Source organism: Gracilinanus agilis, chromosome 2, assembly GCF_016433145.1.
Source record: "Gracilinanus agilis isolate LMUSP501 chromosome 2, AgileGrace, whole genome shotgun sequence".
Classification (NCBI taxonomy): domain Eukaryota; kingdom Metazoa; phylum Chordata; class Mammalia; order Didelphimorphia; family Didelphidae; genus Gracilinanus; species Gracilinanus agilis.
This window is the reverse complement of record NC_058131.1, coordinates 40,932,944-40,941,373: the sequence shown is the minus strand read 5'-3', so window position 1 is coordinate 40,941,373 and position 8,430 is coordinate 40,932,944.

Below are 8,430 nucleotides of genomic sequence, written 5' to 3'. Positions count from 1 at the left end.
CTTCCCTTCCCTTCCCTTCCCTTCCCTTCCCTTCCCTTCCCTTCCCTTCCCTTCCCTTCCCTTCCCTTCCCTCCTCTCCTCTCTTCCTCTCTTTTCTTTCTTTTTTCTTTTCTTTTTTTTCTTTTTTTTTGGGGGGGGGGTGTTATCCTGGCCGTTTAGGGAAGCCAGGGGACTCCTCAGAATAATGTTTTTAAATGCATAAAATAAAATATTGGGGTTATAAAGGAAAGCAAAGGTCAGAAAAGAAAGTTGCAATTTCTTTTCCTGGTTCATGGACCCCAGATTTAAAAAAAAAAAGGGGGGGGGATGGAGACAAACACTATCTCGAAACCTAGGGTAGAATCAAGTGATGAAACTGTTCTTTGTGCTCCTGAGTGTAGGCTAAATCCCAGGCCTCAGCCAAGAACCATCTTTAAACATTGGCTAGACAGAGGGTGGGCTGAACTCTGGGAAAGAGTAACAGCTAAAGCCAAAGGGCAGTTGACCTCAGGATATAACAATAATATTACTATTGGCTACGACCTCTTCCAACCCAGGATCTCAAAGCCCTGAAGTGATTTTTAACTCATTAATCTCCATTTCTCAACAGGATCAGAAGCAAATTCAGAGAACTCGGTTGAACAAAAATGTATTCATTGGGGGCAGCTGGGTAGCTCAGTGGATTGAGAGCCAGGCCTAGAGATGGGAGGTCCTGGGTTCAAATTTGGCCTCAGACACTTCTCAGCTGTGTGACCCTGAGCAAGTCATTTGACCCCCATTGCCCACCCTTACCACTCTTCCACCTATGAACCAATACACAGAAGTTAAGGGTTTAAAAAAAAAATGTCCTAGCTAAGAGGGAGGGATGGATGGAGGGAGAGAATCTGAGACTCAGAGTTTTGAGAAATGAATGTTGGAAATTGTTTTTGCATATAATTGGAAAACATAAAATAATATTTTTTAAAATTCCCTAGTTTGATCCAACTATATCCACTAGCTATCGTCCTCTAACTTTCTTCCTCGCTTAGGTTAAACTTCTTAAGAAAGACACACTTGTATTCTTCCTCTCCTCTTCCTCTTCCCCAGGCCCTCTGCCTTCTGGCCTTATCATTTTAAAGGAAACTACTTTCTCTGTAATTTTGAATGATCTTTTAATTGCCAAATCTAATGGCCCTTTCCTTGTCTTCCTCCTTCATGATCTCTATATAATCTTTTTTTTTTTTTGAACCCTTAACTTCTGTGTATTGGCTTCTAGGTGGAAGAGTGGTGAGGGTGGGCAATGGGGGTCAAGTGACTTGCCCAGGGTCACACAGCTGGGAAGTGTCTGAGGCCGGATTTGAACCCAGGACCTCCCGTCTCTAGGTCTGACTCTCCATCCACTGAGCTACCCAGCTGCCCCCTCTCTATATAATTTTTGACATTGTTGATCACCATCTTCTCGTAGATGTTTTCTCCGTGTTCTCTCCTGGTGTTGGACCAAGGCTCCTTCTCAGTCTTCTTTGCTGGCTCTTCATCCAAGTCATGCCCATTGACTCAGTGTATCCAGTGGTTCTCCCCCCTTTCTCTTTCTCTCTACACTGGTGATCCCATCCATGCCTATGATTCAGTTGTCATCCCTTCGCAGATGATTCCCATGTCCGTCTCTCTAGCCCCAACCACTCTCCCGAGCTATAGTCCTGCCTTTCCAATTGCCTTTTGGGCATCTCAAACTGGATGTACCTGAAAACATTTCACGTCCAGCATGTGCAAACAGTTCTATTAGCTTTCCCTGCGGGCTCTTCCTTCTTCTTTATCAGGGGTGTCCCTGTTGCCCATCGCCCAGGCTGGCTGCTCTTCTCAACTCCTCATTTTCACTCTCTCCACAGAAGCAACTGGTTGTGTCACTTTGTGTTTCCGTCTCCACAACTTCTCCAGGCACCCGGCAGCTATCTGAGCTCAGGCCCTCATCACCTCTCACCTAGATAATAAGCTTTTAATTGGCTTCTCGGCCTCAAATCTCTCCTGCTTCCAATCTATCCACCACTCGACTGCCAAACTGATTTTCCCAAGGCACAGGTCTGACCACATCGCCTCATTCTACTCACTAAGTTCCAATGGCTCCCTATTACCTTCAAGATCAAATATAACATCCCCTGTTTGGCTTCTAAAATCCTTCCCAACCTGGCCCTTTCTTACCTTTTTTCTTTATTTTACATTTTTAAACCCTTAACTTCTGTGTATTGGCTCCAAGGCGGAAGAGTGGTAAGGGTGGGCAATGGGGGTCAAGTGACTTGCCCAGGGTCACACAGCTGGGAAGTATCTGAGGCCAGATTTGAACCTAGGATCTCCCGTCTCTAGGCCTGGCTGTCAATCCACTGAGCTACCCAGCTGCCCCTTTTTCTTACCTTTTTATTTAGTTTTTTCTTTCTTTCTTTCTTTCTTTCTTTCTTTCTTTCTTTCTTTCTTTCTTTCTTTCTTTCTTTCTTTCTTTCTTTCTTTCTTTCTTTCTTTCTTTTTTTTTTTACATTTTACTTCCCCCCATCAATTCTCCATTTTAGCCTCCCTGGCTTACTTACTCCTTGAACATGACACTCTATCTTGCCTCTGTGACTTTGCCCTGGCTGTGCTCCATGCCTGGAATGCCCTTCCCTTCCTTGGACTTCTTTCTACCAGCCTCAGCTCAAGTCCTACCTTTTGCAGGGAGTTTCTCTGCCCCCCCCCACCCCCTTTGTGCCTTCCTTTGCAGATCAACATGTCGATGCTCTGACTCTATCTTACAGGTAGTCACTTGCACGTTGTCTCCCCCATTAGAGCAGGAGCCCCTCCAGGAAGCAGCCTTGTTCCTGCTCTGCCGGGTGCCTCCTAGCTTAGCCCAATGGCTGGGCTGGGGGTAAACTCTATAAATGGTCATTGGCTGATTGTGGGGAGACGAGCACCTGCCAGCCATGGGGGACAAATGCTGTAGGAAAAGGAATGGGGAAGGGCCTGTAGCATGGTCTGGCTGGAATCCAGAACCAGAGAGCTGTGTGAAAAAGAAGGCGGGGAGAGACAGCTTGAACTTAATCTATGGAAGGCCTTGAATGCCATACTTTTTATCCTTTAAAACATTTGAAGTTTTAGAGTTGCCCGATATCATGGCATCAATACATTCAGAAGCTTATTTTGGTGGGGTGCAAAGGCCCCAAATTGGAGGGGTGATGGAAAGAGTCTTGGACCTGGAGTCCTATCATCTGGTCGCCACATATTTCACTCTGTGGTTGCTTTAAAAAGATTTTTTTTTTACTTTGTTCAATGAACAAAAATCTATTTTTTCCCCATCCACCATCTTTCCACTGGGGAAAAAAAAAAAGAAAAGAAAATACTTATGAGATATATGCCTTGCTGGGGCAGCTGGATGGCTCAGTGGATGGAGAGCCAGGCCCAGAAAGGGGAGGTCCTGGGTTCACATCTAGTCTCAGCCACTTCTCAGCTGTGTGACCCTGGGCCAGTCACTTAACCCCACTGCCTAGCCCTTACCTCTCTTCTGCCTTGGAACGATAGTATCCATTCTAAAACAGAAGGTACTTGTCTGCTTGTTTGTTTGCTTTTAAGTTATAGGCATTGCCAAGCAAAGTAAATGATCGTGTTTGCCATGTGGAAAATGTAGGTTTCGCTCTATATCCTGAGTCAGAAGGAGGGAAGCCTGCTTGGAATCAGTCCTGTGGAATTGTGACCTGTCATGACTTTGGTCGGAGTTCTAAAAACTTTCCAATTTGCTTTTTTTTTTGCAATTTCCTTATAAACTGCTCTCTGGGCCCGGCTCGCTTCATCCTGTGCCAGGTCATTCCGATCTTCCCGGTGTCTCACGCCCTTCAGACTTTCTTAGAGCACAATAATACTCCCTCCCGCTCCCACACGGGACTTGGATGGATCGTTGCCTGCTCCATGGACACCCACTTATCTCTGGTTCTTTGGGACTATAAATAGCAGCAGCGCGATCCCGGGGGGATGCTGCCTCCCTGGGCCTCGGTTCCCTCACATGGAGAAGGAGGTTGTTCGACGAGATGTTTTCTAAGCTCCTCGTCGAGGATGTTATGAGATCTGGGCCAGCAAATGCAATTCAATTCAGCAACAGGAAATCGGAATGAAATGATTAGAAGCAAAAACTTTCTCGGTCTCAAAGATCGATCCTGCTTTTAAGACGTTTGTCCTAAGATCTTATTTTTCCATCGCTGGGATGTCATTTCCTGAGGAAATGGTTTAAACAGCTGGGTGGAAAGCACAGGTTCTGTTCTTAGCACATAGTAGGTGTTTCATAAATGTTGGTTGGATTGACCAAAGCTAGTATAGATTTCCCCAAGTGTCTCTATACCCAGCAAGCAAGAAAAAAAAATACTGGACTCAAAATTAGGCAAGTCTAGTGCCACTTTGACTATAGGCCAATCGCTTTATTTTTCTGAGGCACTGGGCCTGGGATCAGGAAGACTTGAGTTCAGATTCAGCTCCAGACACTTTATGACTCTGAACAAGTCACTTCACTTGTGTCTGCCTCAGTTTCCTCAAAGGTAGAATGGATATAATAACGATATTATCACCCGTTTCTCAGGGGTGTTGTGAGGAACAAACGGGTAATATCTGTGAAGCACTTAGCACAGTGCCTGGCACATAGTAGGCTCTATAAATGTTAGTAGTTAATCAACAAGCATTTATTAAGTACCTCCTATGTGTTAAGTTTTGGGGATACAAAGAAAGAGTAAAAACAGTCCCTGTCCTCAAGGAGCTCCCCATCTAAGGAGGAAGCAAAATGCCAGCTGCTAGGAACAAGCAATATGTATACACACACATATATATTTATACATACATATTACTTTTAGAGAAATTGGAGAGAATACTATATTCTGCATTTCAGGCTTAAATTTGCCAGAATCCATTCTATTCCATGAATATTCTCCCATGTCCAAGCATTTCTAGCTTTGAAAAAGAGATGTCCAAACGGGCGTGAGCCTTCCCGTCCTTTGAGACGACTCTCTACCTTACGATGGTTTGACATTTATAGGAATTTTGAAGACAGAAACGACGATCATACCTAGAATACAGCTTGGGGTTAACATTCGAGAGCCGCCGTTCTTCGCTCGGCCACTCCTCTTAGGGACTGAAAGGACTTCTTTCCTGTGATCATTTATATTAATTCTAAAATGGCAAAGAGAATGCCGGCTTTAGGCAGGTCTTTAAAACAAGCCTTCCCTTCTGTGTTAGGATCGATGCTGAGTGAGAGGGGCCAGGGAGGGGGGGCTGAGTGACTTGCCCAGGGTCACACAGCTAGGAGGTATCGAGAGTATATAAAAAAGGCAAACTCTGACTTGAGGATGCCATTAGGACCTCCCGTGTCTAGGCCTGGCTCGGTGACACCCGAGCCATCAAGCTACCCCCTTCGACTACCTGGCGACTGTCTTGGAGCCAATCTCTCCATTGGGCTTGGAAGGGGAAGGTACACTCTCCAGATAAGTGTTAAGATTGCTTATTCTCCTTAATCCGTTTGCCTAAGACATTTCCCATTGATTTTGTTCTCCCCGCTTTCCCAAAGGGAAAATTCTACTAAGAGGGACTGTCTAGAAAAAATATGGTTTCTTATTATTTTCGGTTGAATTCAAAAGGTCTCGAGCGTGCTTTGACAGTGAGAGTACTCGTGCCGTCCATTGGGCCGCCGTAAAGCCCAAAGGTGCTAAGGCTGCTTAGCCACGAGCTCTTGGGCTGCCCTGCCTACTGGTATCTGACACGGAGCGTAGAGGAGAGAGATGTACGGGGTGTCCAGAGACGCTGGCCCGGGCCACCCGGCATGGGCGCCTCTGACAAAGAAGGCACGTGCTCTGCGAGCAAAGCACGACTGGAGAAGTGAGAGCAGGGGCAGCGGCATGGCTCGGTGAATAAAGAGGCAGGCCTAGAAATGGGAGGTCCTGGGTTCAGATCTGACCTCGGACACGTTTCAGCTGTATGACCCTGGACGAGTCACTTAACCTCAGTGACCTAGCCCCTCCCCGTCTTCTGCCTTGGAACTGACAACTAGTATCAATTCTAAAACAGAAAGGAAGGGTTTTTGGTTTGGGGGTTTTTAAAATTTTTAAGTTAGATAGAAAACTTAGAGACATCTCCGTCCCGGATCAGAGCCATTTGTATGCACTCCGTGGTAGAGCTCGCCAAGCTCAGATCGGTGTGATCAGCCACGACTGGACACCCTGTACACTGACACCATCACAGCGGTGCCATTTTGGTCCTCTTTGCCCGTGAAGGACAACCATCAAACACACTTTGGAGGGCTCAAGATATCCATCTGGCACCGATAAAGAGAAACAGAGTACAAAGCCTGGAGCTTGGAAAAGAACACTGGAAGCTGCTTCCCTCTCCTGCTTTCTCTCCTGTTGCCAACTCAGTTCTGTTTGTTTGCACTGAGTTCTCCCACCCACCATTAGTCATTAGTGTCCTGTTCGTGCCTATGTTTAAACTTCTGGAGTCTCACGCTTCCACATAAGGGATCCAACTTCAGTCAATATTTTTCCAGTAGACCCTTGGCATCAAAATAGAGAGTCTCGGGGGCAGCTGGGTAGCTCAGTAGTTTGAGAGGCAGGCCTAGAGACGGGAGGTCCTAGGTTCAAATCTGGCCTCAGACACTTCCTAGCTGTGTGACTCTGAGCAAGTCACTTGACCCCCCATTGCCTACCCTTACCACTCTTCTGCCTTGGAGCCAAGACACAGTATTGACTCTATGACGGAAGGTGAGGGTTTAAAAAAAAAATAGAGGGTCTCATGTAAGCTGATGCTAGATTGAGCACAGCATTCCCCCAGGAGATGAGAAAACTTTCTTATGATGTTTATCATAAGCTTATCATTAAGGGGGCAAAGTAAATGGAGTTGTGGATTTGGAATCTTGAAGACCTGAATTTGAATGCCGCCTCAGACACTTAAGTGTGGGAGCCCAGATGAATCACTTAATCTTTATGTGATTTGAGTTTCTTCATCTGTAAAATGGGGATGATAATAGCATCTACCTGCCTGGATTGTTTTGAGGATGAAATGAGAAAACATGTAAAGTGAAACCTTAATGGATTAGGTCAATGCTAGCCATTATTATTCTTTTGCCTGTTTCGTTCTTCGCTATAACAGAGTGGCTTGTGTCCATAGCTGCTGGACAGCGAGGTGTCCTCGATGCATCTGGCCCTATCCTGTCTCTGAGCCTTTGCCCATGTCTTTTCCCCCCTAGACTTGGAATGCCATCTCTCTTCCCCTACTCGGTTCTATCTCCACTTGCAGAAATCCTTCCCATTCTTCAAAGGCCCGGCCAGCCAGCTCAGATGCCATCTATGAAGACTCCCTTTGCCTTCCTTCCTTCTTGGAACTCTTATCATAGTTTGGAACCTTTTTTCCCTGAAACTTGTCTCTCCTTCCTTGTTATAGGGGATTGGAATTTATGTTCTTGCTTTTGTCAAGGGGACCCATCCTTGGTCAATGTTTGACATATGTTGGCACTTGGAAGCCATGTATGGGGTCCGATTTAAACGAACATCCAATTATTCTCTATACTCTACCACACTGTGTGTTCCCTGAAGCCAGGGACCTTGCCTTATTTTTTTCTTTTAAACCCTTACCTTTCATCTTAGAGACAGTACTATGTATTGGTTCCAAGGTAGAGGAGCAACAAGGGCTAGGCAAAGGGGGTTAAGTGACATGCCCAGGGTCACACACCTAGGAAGTGTCTAAGGCCAGTCTTTGTCTTTCCTCAGCACAGTCTTGTCTCTAATGGTTCCTTGAATCTTTATTGAGACAAATCTTTAATGATCCTCTCTACTATTTATTTATCTATCCATCCATCCATCCACCCATTAATCCAACAAATATTATTAAGCACCTGTTGCATGCACAATACACAATGCTAGGGGAAGATATGAAGTTGAGATTTTACAAGGTTTTTCTTTTCATGGAATTTACAGCCTGCTGGTAGGGTAAGACACCCCGTAACCTAGCGCTTTGCCCATAGCCAAATAATTCATCCCTCAGCTGGACATTACCGAGCTGGTGATGAGCCTCATCTGACTTAGCTGGGCTGGTCCTTGGACAACAGACACTTCATCACAGGGATCAAGGCAGAAGCTTCTGCAACTTGGTAGAACTTCTGCCATCTTATGTTCCATTGGTTTAGCTCTTGTGGATCAGGGGTCATATCCTGCTATTGAAAGCCCCTTACAAACTGGCCCTTCCTCTTTTTGTAGGCTTCTGATATCGACTCCCTTCTGTGGATTCATGCAGCTGACAATTCAGCTCCACCAACCTACTTGCTGTCCCTTACAGAAGACAGCTCATCCCCTTTCTCTACAGCTTTGGGTGAGCTCTTGCCCAGACCTGGAGTGCTCTCATCCCTCACCTCTGCCTTTTGATTTCCCTGCTTTCCTCCTGAGACAGCTCAAAATCCTAGCTTACCATAGGAAACTTTTCTCCACTCTT